Source organism: Scyliorhinus torazame, chromosome 17, assembly GCF_047496885.1.
Source record: "Scyliorhinus torazame isolate Kashiwa2021f chromosome 17, sScyTor2.1, whole genome shotgun sequence".
In the NCBI taxonomy this organism is placed as follows: domain Eukaryota; kingdom Metazoa; phylum Chordata; class Chondrichthyes; order Carcharhiniformes; family Scyliorhinidae; genus Scyliorhinus; species Scyliorhinus torazame.
Window position 1 is genome coordinate 7,154,713 of NC_092723.1, and position 17,435 is coordinate 7,172,147.

General features: G+C 51.0%; 1 long non-coding RNA gene across 2 annotated transcripts in view; it reads left to right on the forward strand.

The window, feature by feature from the left end:
• LOC140393673 (uncharacterized) overlaps positions 1 to 17,435 on the forward strand; it is a 184,564-nt gene that overhangs the window by 144,839 nt on the left and 22,290 nt on the right. The gene's annotated exons all lie outside the window — the stretch shown is intronic.

Genomic DNA, 17,435 nt, shown 5'->3' on the forward strand with positions numbered 1-17,435 from the left:
AGACAGGTGTTATTCAAGGAGAGGAGGGGGGCTGTTGCGGTGGGGGGGGGGGGGAATGGTGAACGGTTAGAGCTCATTCACTTACTCACTGGGGATGCTGTCATACAAGGTGGGCTCATACTGCTGCCCCCATGCCTTGCCCCTTCTCCGTGAGGGTACAACCATGTGGGCTCCCTGTCTGCCCACCCCATCCTACACACCTTGAAACAGAAGTTAGAGGCAGATTGGACTGGTGGATTAAAAGTGTTTAATAGTGTGTACTTATTATTGGGTTCTTTCGTAGCCTTGCGTTCCTTCTCAGTGTTACTCCAGATAGCGCATCAAAGGTGGAGACGGCCTTGCTGCTTGTCCTGCCCTCTGCCCTGTGATGCACTTGGAGGGGGTGGGGGGGTGGGGGGGCTGGGGGGGAGGGGGGGCTGGGGTGGAGGGGGGTGTCCTATGGAGGTCCTGGGCCTGAATGGGTCCGGCTGACGTTCGGGTGTCACAGATGATGGCATGCCAGCCTGGACTGCCCACTGCCCAGCAGATACACCAGCATCAGGTGGGGAAGATTCGAAATGCCCAGCGGCTCCCATTCGGCAATCCTGGAATCCCACTCTCGGGCTCCTAGCAATTCCCACCATTCTACTCTGGTGGTAGCACTTGGGCTGGATTCTCCGATTCTTAGGCTATGTCCTGAGGCCGGCGTGGGAACGGTGGCTTTTTACGATAGAGAATTTTGCGCAAATGAAACGAAATGAAAATCGCTTATTGTCACAAGTAGGCTTCAAATGACGTTACTGTGAAAAGCCCCTAGTCGCCACATTCTGCTTTACAAGCCTGCTATTTAGCCCACTGTGCTAAAACGGACCCGATCCTCTATTTTGCTGGGGGGGGGGTTAGTATGCCAGCAGCGTATAGCACCCGGCTCTAGCTGCCGATAAGGCCCGGAGAGTTGCCGGGTCAGTGGCCACGTATGCACACGGTGGCGGCCTGCAGCGACCACGCCGTGCAACATGTGTCCCGGCCTGCAAAAATTGTGCCCCCCCTTTGGCTGGCTCGCCAGCCCTGGACCGCCCCCCAACAGTGCCCCTAGTCGCTCCCATAGTCCCCCCTGCCCGCAGATTGGCTCTCCCCCGACTATGGTGGTGCTGGACTGAGTCCGCAGCCGCCACACCGAGTTCCCGACAGGTAAGACCATGAGAGACGCACGCAGTCGGGAACTCGGCCGCTCGGGGGCGGAGCATCGGGGGATGGTCCTCAGGCAACGTCCTGAGGCCGTCGATAAGGCGTTCACCTAGAGTACGCCACTTTGGAGGGGCGGAGCATCGCGAAAGCGGCGCCGCCCACGATTACGTCGGAAACGGGGAGTCTCGGGCCAAACGGGATTTCGGCGTCGCCGACCAGAATATCCCGCCCTTAGTCTCCAGAAACGAGGTTCCAGCCCCAAATGTAACCTATCTGTGGTGAACCAAGCCAGGAATCAAACCGTACTGCCACACAGCACGGTTCATTAACTCACAGAGAGAACTTGCAAATATGTCCATAACAACTATTTGGAATGTTCTTGAAGGCTGTAATAACTTAAAGATTAACCACTCAAGTGTCACACTTATGATGCCATCTGAAGCTCTGAGGTGTTCCTCAGGAACATACAGTATTTTATATTGTCTCACGTAATGAACTTTTATTGCAGTAATTTCAAAAGATTAAAAGATCTGTTTTTCAGACACTAACTTTTAAAATATTAATTCTTTCCATACCGCAACAGAACACAGTGAGCAGTTAAAGAGGACGGGTATACAATTGTGTGATTTATTTTGAATAAGTAATTTAATGAATTATCCCAAATATTTGGATTTTCTTTTGCGAGTTCAGCCCTCCCTCATCAGCCTCACCACTGGTGAGCATTAGGTAAGTCAGGCCTGTCCTGCTTCATATTAAGCCAGCATGAGAAACCTTGGGCTGGATTCTCCGCTATCGGGATTCTCCCTTGCGCCGGCAGCCCGGGGATTTCCCGACGGCAGCCCAGGGATTTCCCAATGGGAAACCCCACTGGCCGGCTGGCGAGACGGAGAATCCCGGGGACGCGGCGGGACGGAGAATCCTACCCATGTTGTTTTTTTGCATTGATGTTGTTGCAAAAAAGTGCATTGTTGTCAAGAGCAACCTGTGCAACATCAAAGAACAAAGAAATGTACAGCACAGGAACAGGCCCTTCGGCCCTCCAAGCCCGCGCCGACCATGCTGCCCGACTAAACTACAATCTTCTACACTTCCTGGGCCCGTATCCCTCTATTCCCATCCTATTCATATATTTGTCAAGATGCCCCTTAAATGTCCCTATCGTCCCTGCTTCCACCACCTCCTCCGGTAGCGAGTTCCAGGCACCCACTACCCTCTGCGTAAAAAACTTGCCTCGTACATCTACTCTAAACCTTGCCCCTCTCACCTTAAACCTATGCCCCCTAGTAATTGACCCCTCTACCCTGGGGAAAAGCCTCTGACTATCCACTCTGTCTACGCCCCTCATAATTTTGTATACCTCTATCAGGTCTTCCCTCAACCTCCTTCGTTCCAGTGAGAACAAACCGAGTTTATTCAACCACTCCTCATAGCTAATGCCCTCCATACCAGGCAACATTCTGGTAAATCTCTTCTGCACCCTCTCTAAAGCCTCCACATCCTTCTGGTAGTGTGGCGACCAGAATTGAACACTATACTCCAAGTGTGGCCTAACTAAGGTTCTATACAGCTGCAACATGACTTGCCAATTCTTATACTCAATGCCCCGGCCAATAAAGGCAAGCATGCCGTATGCCTTCTTGACTACCTTCTCCACCTGTGTTGCCCCTTTCAATGACCTGTGGACCTGTACTCCTAGATCTCTTTGACTTTCAATACTCTTGAGGGTTCTACCATTCGCTGTATATTCCCTACCTGCATTAGACCTTCCAAAATGCATTACCTCACATTTGTCCGGATTAAACTCCATCTGCCATCTCTCCGCCCAAGTCTCCAGACAATCTAAATCCTGCTGTATCCTCCGACAGTCCTCATCGCTATCTGCAATTCCACCAACCTTTGTGTCGTCTGCAAACTTACTAATCAGACCAGTTACATTTTCCTCCAAATCATTTATATATACTACAAAGAGCAAAGGTCCCAGCACTGATCCCTGTGGAACTCCACTGGTCACAGCCCTCCAATTAGAAAAGCATCCCTCCATTGCTACTCTCTGCCTTCTATGGCCTAGCCAGTTCTGTATCCACCTTGCCAGCTCACCCCTGATCTCGTGTGACTTCACCTTTTGTACTAGTCTACCATGAGGGACCTTGTCAAAGGCCTTACTGAAGTCCATATAAACAACATCTACTGCCCTACCTGCATCAATCATCTTAGTGACCTCCTCGAAAAACTCTATCAAGTTAGTGAGACACGACCTCCCCTTCACAAAACCGTGCTGCCTCTCACTAATACGTCCATTTGCTTCCAAATGGGAGTAGATCCTGTCTCGAAGAATTCTCTCCAGTAATTTCCCTACCACTGAAGTAAGGCTCACCGGCCTGTAGTTCCCGGGATTATCCTTGCTACCCTTCTTAAACAGAGGAACAACATTGGCTATTCTCCATCGTAAAGCATCACACGGAATGGAATGAAGCAACCAGGAGTGATATGAATCTGGAATGTGATACCTCACCGCGTGTGGTGAGCCACGTATGGCTACGTAAGGCTGTTGTATATATGTTCTACTGTTCTATTAGTATTGTTATCTCCACTGTTGTATACACTTATTGTTATTGCTGTTCTGTTATTGGTTGTTGCTGTTGTACTGTTGGAATGTTATTATTGGTGCTGCTGTTGGCTCCGCCCAGCAGTGGAGGTATAAAGCCTGTTGACCTGGGCCAGCCCTGCAGTGCGGGAGGAGCTACAGGTTGGCACATATTTAGCTTATCAAAGCATCGGTTCCCTGCTTCTCAGCGTCTCGTCTGAATTGATGTCTATCACGGCACAAATGTATTTTTCTGTAACACAAGTATTTTGCCTGCTCTGCTCCTTCCAGAGTCTCACTTCATCTATACTGCAGCCTAACAAGGAGAAGTCAAAGGTTTAGTCTGGAGGAGCCAGATGGTGCTAAGTCCATTAGGTTTTCATTAAAGCACAATCCTGCCAATGCCTGACTTCTCTGTTGAGAATTGGTGACACATAATAAACTACCTTAATATCAACTTAAATATTTATAGCAAGTATCGCTTGACGGGTGAGGTAGGGATTCCGTCTATAAATTTATTTTCATCGCTGGTGATTAAAAGGCCACAGTTTTCATGCTGTTAAGTTCCCTCCTGGGTGCCACTCTGAGAGTTTGGCATGTTGACAAGAGAGTAGGTCAAGGGTTCATTTAAATAATGGACGGAGTATTTAGTCAGTCGTGCAAAGCATTTGTTTTGCCATCAGATAGAATAGCCAAATCAGCGGCACACAGAATCTACACCCACGCGCCTTTTAAGGAATAAAGATGCACAGTGATTGTGAAACCGGATTGATAATATTAGCCATTCCAGCTCCCCGACCTTGCAGAGTTTTATTTGTCACACTGGCTGCAGGATTGAGTGCCAAACACCATTAGAAATCCAATCCTTGGCTAGTTCGGTTTAACTTCCTTCTTTAGAAGCTGAAAGGTCTCTCTCGCACGTTGTCACTTTGATCTTTTCATCCAATTTTTTTCTGTTTACTGGAAATAAGAAAGAAGCATAATTTTCTCTTATAAACAGTACCACCTACTTTGACACAATTGTACAAACGTTCTTCCTTCACAGGAAGATCCGGAAGAGAAAGCGAAAATGCCACTGAATGAGTACGCCAACCTGAATCGTTGCCACTTAATAATCTAATTGACAGTTCACGCTGTCATTCAGTATTAGTCACTTTAACAGAAATTAGATGATGGAATACCACAGAAGAAATGAGTGTCCAAAAGTCCCACTACAAATGGAAAACTCTGAAAGATTGCATTTGGCGACAGTTGGCGTCACGTTTCCAGATGATTCCAAGGCTACATATCATCACACCGGCATTGGAAAGATGCTCCTTCATTGCTCAATTTTGCGGTGGGATTTGATTTGAGTTATATCTGCAAATATTGGAGGACATAAATGCAAGTGCATATCTGTAACGTGCCACACTGAAAGGCCAATCATAGGCTCCCTTGAGAAACAGATGAAGGAAACAGAGGAACTGGTGCCGAAGGAAACATATCGAATGTCACCTGGCTGCCTAACTCTGATGGTACTTTGCATCTGAGCTTTAAGGAAGGAAAGATGAGAAAATATCTTAGAAAACAAGAGACTTTTCCTACACGATAAAGGGATCAATTTTCTCATAATTCACACATCCAATGTCAGGTGTAAATACAAATTCAGGATTTAAATGAGAACGCAGCTGTCTGTCTCTGACGCAGCTGTATTTCACCATCACGTCCGATTGTGTTAAAACTGCGGACAAGCTGAAGGCACGGATGAAATTTATATTTATTTCTGTGCTAATGTTTGGCAGTTAGCTCTCATCTTCCTTCCTGTCCTCTCTCTTAGTGAAACATGCTGAGGCATGTGGTTTCGCACCTACTGGCAAAACCCCAGCACTTAGCCAAACCTTGTAATAGTGCAGGTTTTTTTTTTTCCAATCCTATTATCTTTTGTCCACAGGAACAATGTGTGACTTCTCCATTGCACCACGCCGGTCGGTATCGGGATTGCCCGACCAGTGGAGAATGGAGCGTCGAGGAAAAGTCGTTGCAATGCTCCAATCCCCTTCCGGCGGCCTCAGCGTGGAACCCACCCCACACCAGCGGGAAGATGCAAATCGCTGACTTTCATCCATTTCCATTTCATTAACGGGCTAGAAGCCCAATTCACCACCACCGTGTTATGCACCGACCCCCCCACAACAGGAAATCCTCCAGGTGGGCTTTGGTGCAAGTTTGCCCAAGCATGGCCTTGATGCAATGGACCCCAGGGCGGGTCAAGGGGGTCAGTGCATAACTGGGGAGATCCCCAAAGTCCATCAGAAGCACCCCACAACACAATCCCTATTGCCCTGCTATTAAGTAGGGGCATCTCTTCCCCCCCCCCCCACCCAATCACAAGAATAACGGGTCAACCTCCCCACCCCACCCCACAGCATGCATGCATGAGGGTGACCCGCCCCTCCCATCAGACCGCTCTCAATCAGACACCCCCTCAGACTCCCCAATGAGACCACTATCAGAGACTCCTACCTGAAAGCTGAAGAACTGCCCAGGCAGCAGAGTGAAAACCCATCACCACAAAAGCAGCTAAGTGCTTTCTGCTGTAAGAAAGAGGAAGTGAAGGCACTTAGCTGCTTTTAATGTAGTGAGGAACTGTCGATCATAGCAAGCATGTTTATAAACATTGTGGTTAGCATAAAAGCAGGATAAAGGAGATGCATTCAAGCGTGAAGGGAAAGATAGATAAACAATCTACCAAGCACCTGTCTCAGGAGTAATAAAACTGCCTATCACTGGCCAATGTAATGTATTGTTGTGTGAAATGGAATGGAAGCTTTGCATTTCAAAGACTGTCAAGGGATTTGCAGCTCTTTGAAATGCACTTGCCTTTCCAGGAAGCCTCTGACACATATAACAGCTGCTGCTTTATGCACTTTACTGTCTGAAGATTTTAGGGAAGGGTAAGTGAAAATGTAGTATAGTTTCACTCTACTGCCTGGGCTGCTCTTCAGCTTTCCAGCAGTGGTGGCTGATGGGTGTCTCTGGGGCGGGTGGGTGGGGGTGGGGTGCTCTGTGGGGGTGGTCTCTGTGGGGGAGGTCACTGCGGGGGGTTAGGGTTATCAGTGGGGGGGCAGGTGTTGGGTCGCCCTCTTGCATGCGTGCTGTGGAGGGGTTATTCCCATGGTGTGAGGGGGGGTGCCCCTACCTGTCTGAGGGAGGGGGTGGGCCCCCCGCTCAGCATGGCAGCCCGTGAGCTCTCCCCGGTAACTCACATACCGGGCCCCAATCCTAGTGCCAGCTGAGACCAGTAGCAACTTTCAGCTGGCGGGAGTACTACGGCTCCAGAACAGAGAATCCAGGCCGCGGTTTCCATGAAAAAAGCATAAACCAAGAGCTGTGATTTTGGGGCAGGAGTTTCCGAGTTTCCCACTGCCAGGATGGGCGGGCCATACAAACTGCCGTGGATTCCGGGATCAGAAGTTCATGCAACAGCCAATGGCTCTCGGTATCCACAGGGAAAAACCCACACGGGAAGTTCAGAAAATCCAGAAAATTACATCAAGACCTCTTCGCTCCTCTACTCAAATCCCCTTGTGATGAAGGCTGACATACCTTTTGCCTTGCTAATTGATTGCCGCACTTAGCTTTTAGATTTGTAGATTATGGTACAAGATTTGGATTAATAATTATAGAAACGCAGGAGCAGGAGGAGGCCATTCAGCCCATTGAGCCTGCTCTGCCGTTCAATACGACCATCGCTGATCATCCACTTCAATGCCACTTTCCCACATTATCCCCCTGCCCTTTGGTGTCATTGGTGTCCAGAAATCTATCGATATCTGTCTTGAACGTGCTCACTGATTGAGCTCCCACAGCCCTCTGGTGTAGAGAATACCAAAGATTCACCACCCTCTGAGTGAAGAAATTTCTCCTAATCTCAGACCCTAATGGACTGTGCCCTCCAGTTCTAGACTCACTGGCCAGGAGAAAGATCCTGTCCACATCAACCATGTCACACCATGAAAGAATGTCGTAAGTTTCAAAGGAAGCTCCTCTGATTCTTCAAATTCCTAAAGATTACAGGCCCAGTTTCCTCAATCTTCCTTCATTAGACAATAATGCCACTTCGGGGATTCATCTGTTGAATGTCCATTGCACCTCCTCAATTGTACGTACATCCTTCCATAGATAAGAGGTATGATTCTCCGGCCTCCCAGCCACGGGTTTCTCGGCAGCGGGAGGCAGCGTGCTGTTCGCTGGTGGCGGAATTCTCTACTCCCTCTGCTGTACGGGCAGGGGTGCGCCACCATCGAACGGCTGGAGAATTCAGGCCCAGGAGACCACTGTGCACAATACTCCAGGAGCCGTCTCACCAAGATCCCATACAATTGCAGCAAGACATCTTCACTGCTGTAATTAAATTCCTCGTGATGAAGGCCAACATACATAGAATTTCATAGAATTTAAGAGACCTTTCGCTTTGCAAATTGCTTGCTGCACCTGCATGCTCAGCTTTTAGTGAGTCATGAGCCAGGACACCCAGATCCCTCTGGACATCAACACTTCCCAATCTCTCACCCTTTATAACATATTCTGCCTCTCTGTTTTCCTGTGCTACCTCAGAAGTAACAGCCTCCCGCCCTGAGAATGACTTGCTCATTCCTATCCTCCGTTTTCTGTCTGCTAACCAATTCTCAATCCAGACCACTATGTGACCCAAATCCCATGTGCTCGAATTCTGTTCACCAACCTCCTGTGTGGGACCTCATCAAAAGCCCTTTGAAAATCTAAATACACCACATCCACTAATTCCCCCTTATCTGTCCTGCTGGTTACATCCTCAAAAAGCTCCAACAGAGTTGTCCTTTCATCAGATCACTATTTTCCAAGTGTCCAGTCTTTATAGTGGAGTTTAACATTTCCCCGGCTACTGACATCAAATGGACAGGTCAGCAGTGCGCCATTTTCTCTCTCCTTCACTTTTTTAATAGTGGGGTTAGTTTTGTTTATTTCCAATCTGCAGGAACCTTTTCAAAATCTGCATAATTTTGACAGATAACAATCATTGCATTCATTGGCCGGGATTCTCCGATCCCGCTGCCAAGTTCTGGCACAGGCGTCAAAAGCGGCGCGAGCGACTCCGGCGTCAAAGGGCCTCCAGGCCCAGGCATTCACCCCTTCCTAGGGGTCTGGTATGGCGCCGGAGTGCTGTCCTCTGCTCCGGTGCTTGAAAGCCGTTCCCCCCCCCCCCCCCCCCCGCACCCCCACCAGGATGGCCCCCGCAGCCAGAACTCCGAGGTCCCGCCGGCGGGACTCGGCCGAACTCGGCGGGCACTCAGCACGTCGAGGCATGGAGAATCGCCGGGGGGGGGCCGCTGTCAATGGCCCCCAAAAGGTGCAGCTGCGACCCCGTGGGCGCAATCGGCGCCGATTCTCCCGTTGCCGGAGAATCGGCGACCCGGCGTCAGAGCGGCATGGCGCGATTATCGCACCGCGCCCCCCCCCCCCCCCCCCCGGCGATTCACCGATCCGGCGCAGGATCGGATAATCCCGGCCATTATCTCTGCAGCCGCCTCCTTAATACTTTGGCACATAACTCATCTGGTCCAAGAGATTTCTGAAACTTCAACCCAATTAATATTTTGAGTATTACCTCTTTATTAGTGCTAATTTCTTTCAGTTCCTCATTTTCACAAGTTCCTTGTTTTCCCGAGAATTTTCTGTAACTTTCTCCGTGAAGACAGACAGGAAGTAATTGGTTAGTTTCTCTGCCATTTCCTTATTGTCCATTACAAATTCTCCACCTGGCCTGGGCCCACATTTATCCTTGTCAATCTTTTCCTTTCCACTCACCTACAGTCCACCTTTTTTTCTGCTAACTTAATTCATATTCTCTTTGCCCTTACTTTGGTCATCCTTTGCTGGATTCTAAATTGCTCCCAATCCTCGGGGTTACCACTTTATTTGGCAACCTTATAAGCCACTTCCTTTGATCTAATTCAATCTGACCTTCGATTGCAATACTGAAGACTGGCAATCACATGGGACTCGGGGCGGGATTCTCCGACCCCCCGCCGGGTCGGAGAATCGCCGGGGGCTGGCATGAATCCCGCCCCCGCGGTTACCGAATTCTCCGGCACCGGATATTCGGCGGGGGAGGGAATCGCGCCGCGTCGGTCGGCGGGCCCCCCCCCCGGCGATTCTCCAGCCCACGATGGACCGAAGTCCCGCTGCTGGAATGCCTGTCCCGCCGGCGAGAATCAAACCACCTCTCTTCCCGGCGGGACTAGGCGGTGCGGGAGGACTCCGGGGTCCTGGGGGGGGGCGCGGGGCGATCTGGCCCCGCGGGCAGGCCTGTGCCGTGGGGGCACTCTTTTCCCTCCGCCTCGGCCACAGTCTTCACCATGGCCGACGCGTAAGAGACACCCACCCTGCGCATGCGCGGGGATGACGTCAGCAGTCGCTGACGCTCCCGCGCATGCGCGGACATCCGCCGCCCAGCGGAGTCCTTTCAGCCCAGGCTGGCGTGGCGCCAAAGGCCATTCCCGCCAGTCGGCGGCGCGCCAACCACTCCGGTGCGGGCCTAGCCCCTCAAGGTGAGGGCTTGGCCCCTAAAGGTGCGGAGAAATCCACACCTTTGGGACGGCCCGACGCCAGAGTGGCTCACGCCACTCCATCCCGCCGGGACCCCCCGCCCCGCCAGGTAGGGGAGAATCCGCCCATGATTCTTTCAAAAAGCAGGAAGTACCAGAATACCAGGCTGCATCAATTCTGGCTACAACTTATTACTAAACTGTTAACAACTCATCATTGAATAGTTAACACCACATCTTTACTGAAACAGCTTAGTAAAAAAGAAGAAAGCATTCATATCACACCTTTCACCATCCCAAAGCATGCCAATGAGCCTTCAGGCAATAAAATATTGCTGAAGTGTAGTAGGCCCTGCAGTGTAGGAAATCTAACATCATGCCGGCACATATGCTCACACATAAAACTGCAGCATGATCCTGGCGTTCCCAACATTGGGACAGCTTTTCAACTGGTACCTTCCATAAATGTCACATAATGGAACAAACTGAAGAAGGATCCTGCCACAGAAATCTGTGTGGGCCCACAAGCAAATCACCTGCATTGGGAGCTAATGAGTGAGGCAGGTTGAGGCCAGAGGCCTCCCCAAGGCCGGGGTTGGGGGGGGAGGTTAGTACGATCCTCTTTATTTTTTTCTTCTCTTCCAGCTGAGTAACTCGCTCATCTCAGCATAAACCAGTGCAATGTCAAGGCACTCTGTACATTGGCATGTATGTCACATTGCAAGGTGTGTAATGCAGCCAGACATGTTCATCTGTTTCTATGGATATCTCTCAAGGAACTTCCATGAGTCGGAATTGCTTATGAAGAGGAATGCTGCATTAGCTCGCACGGGGCCGACGGGATGGGAATGATCATCTTCCCCGTGGTCCTTGCGGAGTGCGAGCTCCCCCACTAGGGGTGAGGAATCTCTATTAACCTTTGTATAAAAGATCAACCATTAAGGCACCAACCAGAACAGGAACCCAGTAGGGATTTACCGGGCCGCGTACATATCATGTTGCAAACAAAAGTAGATTTCTTTATTTCACTCAGTGTGGACTCCCCGTGTCCTTACTAAACATGTTGTCTACCAAACCCTGCAACAACCAATCCAAATGTCAAAACTTCCCTTGCAGGTGCATCGCCTTTATTCAGGTAGTGAGGTTAAAGAGGGATCTTCTGTTGCTGCTGGAAGCATCAGTGAGCGACAGCGAGTATAGACGGCAGTGGGAAAACAGGGGGGTAATGGCCAAAGGGTGACCTCACATCCTTGACAGCTGCAAAGACGAGGATTTCTGATCCCACAAGGTCTGCTGAAAAAAAAAGATTGTTATGATTCCATTATTAATGAAATAGTATGAGGCTGTCGAGGACACACTGCAGGTTGAGGCAGTGCAGTTGGAATCAGTCAGCTGGAGAAGATTTAGCAGCACCAAAATCCAACATGAAGCAGATGATAATTCCAAAGGCAGTCGGCACAGAACTCCAAAGGCAGGATTTTATGCTCCGCTGTGAGCAAGTGTGAAGGCAAGAGGCCTGTGGAATGCCATGGATTCCTTCCCAGTACGTATCCGTTTGTCTCTGCCCCAACAGCAACTCAAGAAGTGGTAGGGATGGCATCAGGCAGCTCATCCAAACTTAGAACATAGAACATACAGTGCAGAAGGAGGCCATTCGGCCCACCAAGTCGGCACCGACCCACCTAAGCCCTTACTTCCCCCGTAACCCCAATAACCCCATCTAACCTTTTTTTTGGTCACTAAGGACAATCTACCATGGCCAATCCACCCAACCTGCACGTCCCCGGACCGCGGGAGGAAACCGGAGAACTCGGAGGAAACCCACGCAGACACGTGGAGAACTTGTGCCAGTAGAGCCCTTGAGTGGCCACTTTCCATGTCCACTTCATGGGATCAGGCTGAAGCCAGCAACAGGTAGAAAGCGCAGCAGATAGCGCTGCTTCGGCAGCAGGTGCGAAGGAAGGGGTGCCTCCCCCCTTTAGGGGCCCTCTGTCTTCATTGGAGGCCCCTGGGTGCTGTGTTGGGCGCTCTGGATCCGTGGAACACATACCGACAGCGGCTGGTGTCTTTGCTTCGGGGACACCCTGTTTTTTGTCACGATACCGACTGGTAAAGGCGCCTTCGGGTCCTCGGTGTCACTGTTGTGTGGTAGGTCCGCATCGGACTCGGTGACCATGGGTTGAATTGCCCGGACATTCCTGCGAGGCTGGCTGAAGCGATATGAGTTGGCAGGCTGAGCTGCTCGACAGCAGGCAGCATAGTAGCCAGGTCTGCCACATCTTAGGCATTGTCGAGATTTTGCGGGCATTGCCGCTTTAAATGGGCAGAGCCACAGTTGCCGCACGTCGTAGCGTCAGCACGTTCGCTGCACCACCGCGCATGTGCGGTGCGGTCCTGCGTGGTGCGTGCCTGCGCATTACATTCTTCGATGTCACCGTCCCCTTGTTTGGTGCGCACAAGCGCGGGAGTCCGTGAAAAGCACGTGAAATGGCCGCCCTCATCCAGGCTGAGGCCCTGGAGTTGCTCAATTGCTTGGACCCGTTCCTCCTCATGGGGACCTTGCCGCGCCGTTTCAGCCGCTTGGATGTGGGAATACCGACTCGTGGCGTTTTCGTTTAGGACACAGGTCTCAATGCCGGTCGCTAGGGGGAGCTGATTTACTTTGAGGAGCTGCTGTCGTAGGGGTCCGACTGAACACCGAAAACGATCTGGTCGAGTATCATGGAGTCGGAGGTGGGCCCATTGCTGCAAGACTGCGCAAGGATGCGGAGGTGCGTGAGAAAGGATTGGAAAGGTTCATCCTCACCCTGCAAACGCTGTTGGAATACATAGCGCTCGAAACTTTCATTCACCTTCACGCTGCAGTGAGCGTCAAACTTGAGGAGGACCGTCTTGAACTTTGTTTTATCTTCATCATCCGCAAAGGTGAGAGAATTGAAAATGTGGCTGGCATGGACCCGGCTGTGGATAGGAGGAGAGCAATCTTCCTGATATCCGAGGCGCCCTCCTGTCCGTGGCTTCGAGGAAGAGCTGGAAGCGCTGTTTGAATATCTTCCAGTTGGCCCCTAGGTTGCCGACGATGCGGAGCGGCGGCGGTGGGCAGATGTTGTCCATGTTGCAGGATGACGGAATGCTGGCGGAAGGCAGATCACTTGTAGGTAGGTCTAAGAAGTGCTAATATCCCTCAACTCCTGGTATCATGTTGTGTTGGGCGCTCTGGATCCGTGGAACACATACAGGTCACCAACACTTGAAATAGTGCAACACTATTTTATTGAATCATTAACAGTTTAACATACTCTCACTGTGGGTTAACACGATACTAGCTTTAACTAAAGACCTTTGCCTCGTCCTAACCAGTCCATCCACTCAGCACATGGTAAATGTCTGTGTTGCAGGCTGTGAGCTCTGTGCTCCTAGCTAGCTGCAGCTCAAATGAGCGGGAACTCTGATGCCCTCTGTCTTTATAGTGCGTGTGCTCTAACTGGTGATTGGCTGCGGCGTTGTGTGTGTTGATTGGTCCCACTGTGTGTCCATCAGTGTGTGTGTGTGTCTGCACCATGATATGCTGGTGTATATTATGACACTGGGTATTCCCTCCCCACCGTGCCCTGCGCTCCCTGGCCCTCAATTCCTCTCGCTCCAGCCTGACAGCCTAGTCCTGGTGATATCTGTCCCCAGTTATCGTGTATCCAACCGCAGCGGCAAAGATTGTTGGGGGCCTGCTGCAGTTTCAGTTTTAACCACCACTCCCAGTGATTAACGGAGGATGTTGGTCTTCTTCCAACATTGGACGTTGGTCCTCCTGGTTATGCTGTCCGGACTGACAGCTGCTGCCTCGACCTCCCAGGCAGTATTGATGACCCTGCTGCTGTTCCTCCCAACCCCTCAGGGGAGCAGGATGCCCCGTCTCTCATCCACAGCAACGAGAAGCTTGGACAGGTCGGCACCCCCAAAATAAGGAGCAGATCAGCGCTTGTGTGTTGACTGGAGTGAGTGATGAGGGATCCCCTTGTTAGCGGCTAGACGCGGATGCTTGAGTCTTGGTGAATCAGACGGCGAGACAGCCATTAAAGGTGAGAAGCTGGTGGGTGTTCATTTCTGGCCCGATGTGTCGTTAAATACAGGCCGCAATCTCACCAACGCGGCCATCGAGAAACACCCCGCCAATCTTGCCCAAAATGACAGAAATGTTTCCGTTAAATCGTACCCCAAGGCTCCATTTGTTTGATCAAATTGATGTTGCAGAAACAATGTCAGCTTTTAAAGCAGAGGCTAAAGTTCTCCTGGTCTCTGAGCCAACATTCTTCCCTCAACCAGGACCATAAAAAATAGATTATTATTGAGTTGCTGATGTGAGACTTCACTGTATAACTGGCTGCCATGTTTGCCTCCAGAACACCAGTTCCTGCATTAAGAAGTAGTCCAATGGCTATAACGCACTTCACTGCATCCTTTGATCTTGAAAGCCAGTTCTTTTTTTACGTTGCTGACTGGCTGAATGTTGCAGTGCAGAAGAATACAGCGACATAGCGAGGTAGCCGCTCACAAAAAGCAACATTCTGCGGATGCTGCAAATCCGGAATAAAAGCTGAAAATGGTGGAAGCTCTCAGCAGGTTGTGGCAACATCTGTGGAGGTTTAACGTTTCGGGTCTGTCACTCTTCATCAGAACTAGGAGAAGTTAGAGATGTAACAGGTTTTGAGCAAGAGCTGGGCAGTACAAAGACACAAGGGAGGCCTGTGATTGGCCAAAGGGAATGCTGGTGAGGCAAGAAATAAACTAAGGACGTGATTCTCTAGGAAGAATTCTAAGTGCTGTAGCGAGCGGGAATTGTCGCGAGCGACCCGGTGCTCGGACCGGCGAGGGTGGTCAACACTATTCAACATTAATTGATCCACTTAACGTGGCCTCATGGGCTTTCACGCTGCAAATGAAGACTCACTAGCCGATTCGCCAGGACCGAGCTCAACAGACCGCCCCCGCGCCCCCCCCCCCGCCCCCCACCCCCTCTCCCCCACTAACAAGGTCAAGCAGCACTTAAACAGCACTTGCGCAACCCACTCAGCTCAGCTCACAGCCGTGGCGTCGAGACGACCGGCCCCAAGGTTTGGAGCGGTGGATCTGGGGAGGCCAGGAGGGATGTCCTGGTCCCATGAGGGTCCCGGTGGGTGAGCCACAGGGAAGCCAGTGCCGGCTGGAATGAAGTGGCAGCGGCCATCAGCTCGGAAAGCGTAACCAGGAAGACTGGCCCCCAGTGCCACAAGAAGGTCAATGACTTACACCGGGCAGCACGGGTGAGTTTACACCCCCCCCCCCCCCAACCAACACGACCAGCCCCCCAACCCTCCATCTGGCTCCCCCAACTCACCCCTCAACCCTCCCATCAGGGGCATCGAAGGCCACGGGACGTGGTAAGCAGCTGACTGCCTCCACCTGTGATGTGCATCCTGGGAATACACCTAGACGCAGCACTAAAGCTCGGAAGGCCAAGCACATCGAGGAGGGGAGGGGGTAGCAAGGGTAGGTGTGGGATAAGAGTAGAATGTGTGTTGGGGAGTGGGGGCATTGTGGGGGATTTAAGGGGGGGGGGCGCAAGGGCGGGAGAGGGGGGTTAATGGGGCAGCACCATCGGGAGTGTGGTGCAGTAGTGTACACGTGTACGAGGAACATTAAAATACCCTCAACACAACCAGTATGCTGCCTCTGGCTCTTTGTTCCGTGATGCAGGCCAACTACCAATCCTACCCCCGATCCCCCCAAGACATGCCACCCCCCACAACCCCGCATCCCCTACCCGAGGCACCCTGCCCAGTCACATCCAGCAGCGGACATGTGCCTGGGGGTGGGGCCCATCCCCTGGGTGTTCAGAGGTTGGCTGCTGAATCTGTGGTGCTGCGTCCCTCAGTGTTCAAGCACAATGTCCAGGCATCATGGTGTGATTGGGAAGCCAGGCAATGAGCCCCGCATGCTACATGGCCCACCCATCCACAGGGTTCCTCTTGGGATGTGTGGTGTGCACGTAACCTCGATTGCCAATTCCCTATTACAATAGCCTTCAACCGCAAGGTCAGGGGTCTCCGCTGTCAGTGGGAGTTATGGGTAGTCGGTGGGGCAGACAGGCTTGGGCTAGGGTTGCCCCCGGAAGGGGAACACACGGTCCAGTGGTTGGCATGGCAGGCCCGCGCACCTCCGCCTCCTCCTACCTCCCCGCAGGGTCCCCTTAAACCCCAACCCCCACTGGCGGCCCACCCCAACCGAGTGACCCACGCTTATGTTTATAAACGCAGCCTGTGGATAACAATGGCGACAAGGCAGATTGTGAAGGTACGACCCAACTGGCTTCCTTTCAATCGTCAGCGCCTTTGCCCTCAAAAACCTAAGTAATAGAGGAACAGCCAGCAAAACCTGAATAGTTTAACTTTGGGAAATAACTTCCTGGATGGGTAGAACAAGACTGGCATTTAACACCCACGTTACGTGGGCAGGATTAGTGCACATGGATCTAGCTTTCAGTTACAAAATTATAAGTTGATTTGCATGAAATTGAATATGTTAATTAAGGGTTCACACTATTTATGTAGAGCATTGTGTATTCATGTTCAATCTCCCCTGGAGAATTGTGCAGTGCATGAGTGGAACAAGGTGTTGGTGAAATACGCCTTTTCCGAGTCTTTTTGCCCGTAACCATCTGCAAAAATCTCTTCGGGGGTAGAAAATCAAGCCCAGGAGAGTATTTCAAATCACTTGCCCCTCACTAACCCTTGTCTACTTTTTGTTGTAGAGTTGCGGGTAAAGCGGGGTAGAGGTCGAAGGGCTATTTCAGAAGGATATCGCGATATCCCGTTCCATGGTAGTCTGGCCTGGAAGAATTTCCCAGTTTGTACAGCACAACGCAAATAACTATATTCCCAGCAAGGAAAGAAAGAATCATGGGAAAGGCCAAGATTAGAGGACAGTTTTACCAGAAGAATAAGGAACAGATGATGAAGGGCAATTGGAATTCAGAGAAAAGCAAATAATGTATTGAGAGGAATTACTTAATGGCTGCCGTTCAGTTTCCCTTCCAGATTGCAGGAATTGCCAATTTAATTGAGGTTTGTGGAGTAATTTATTGC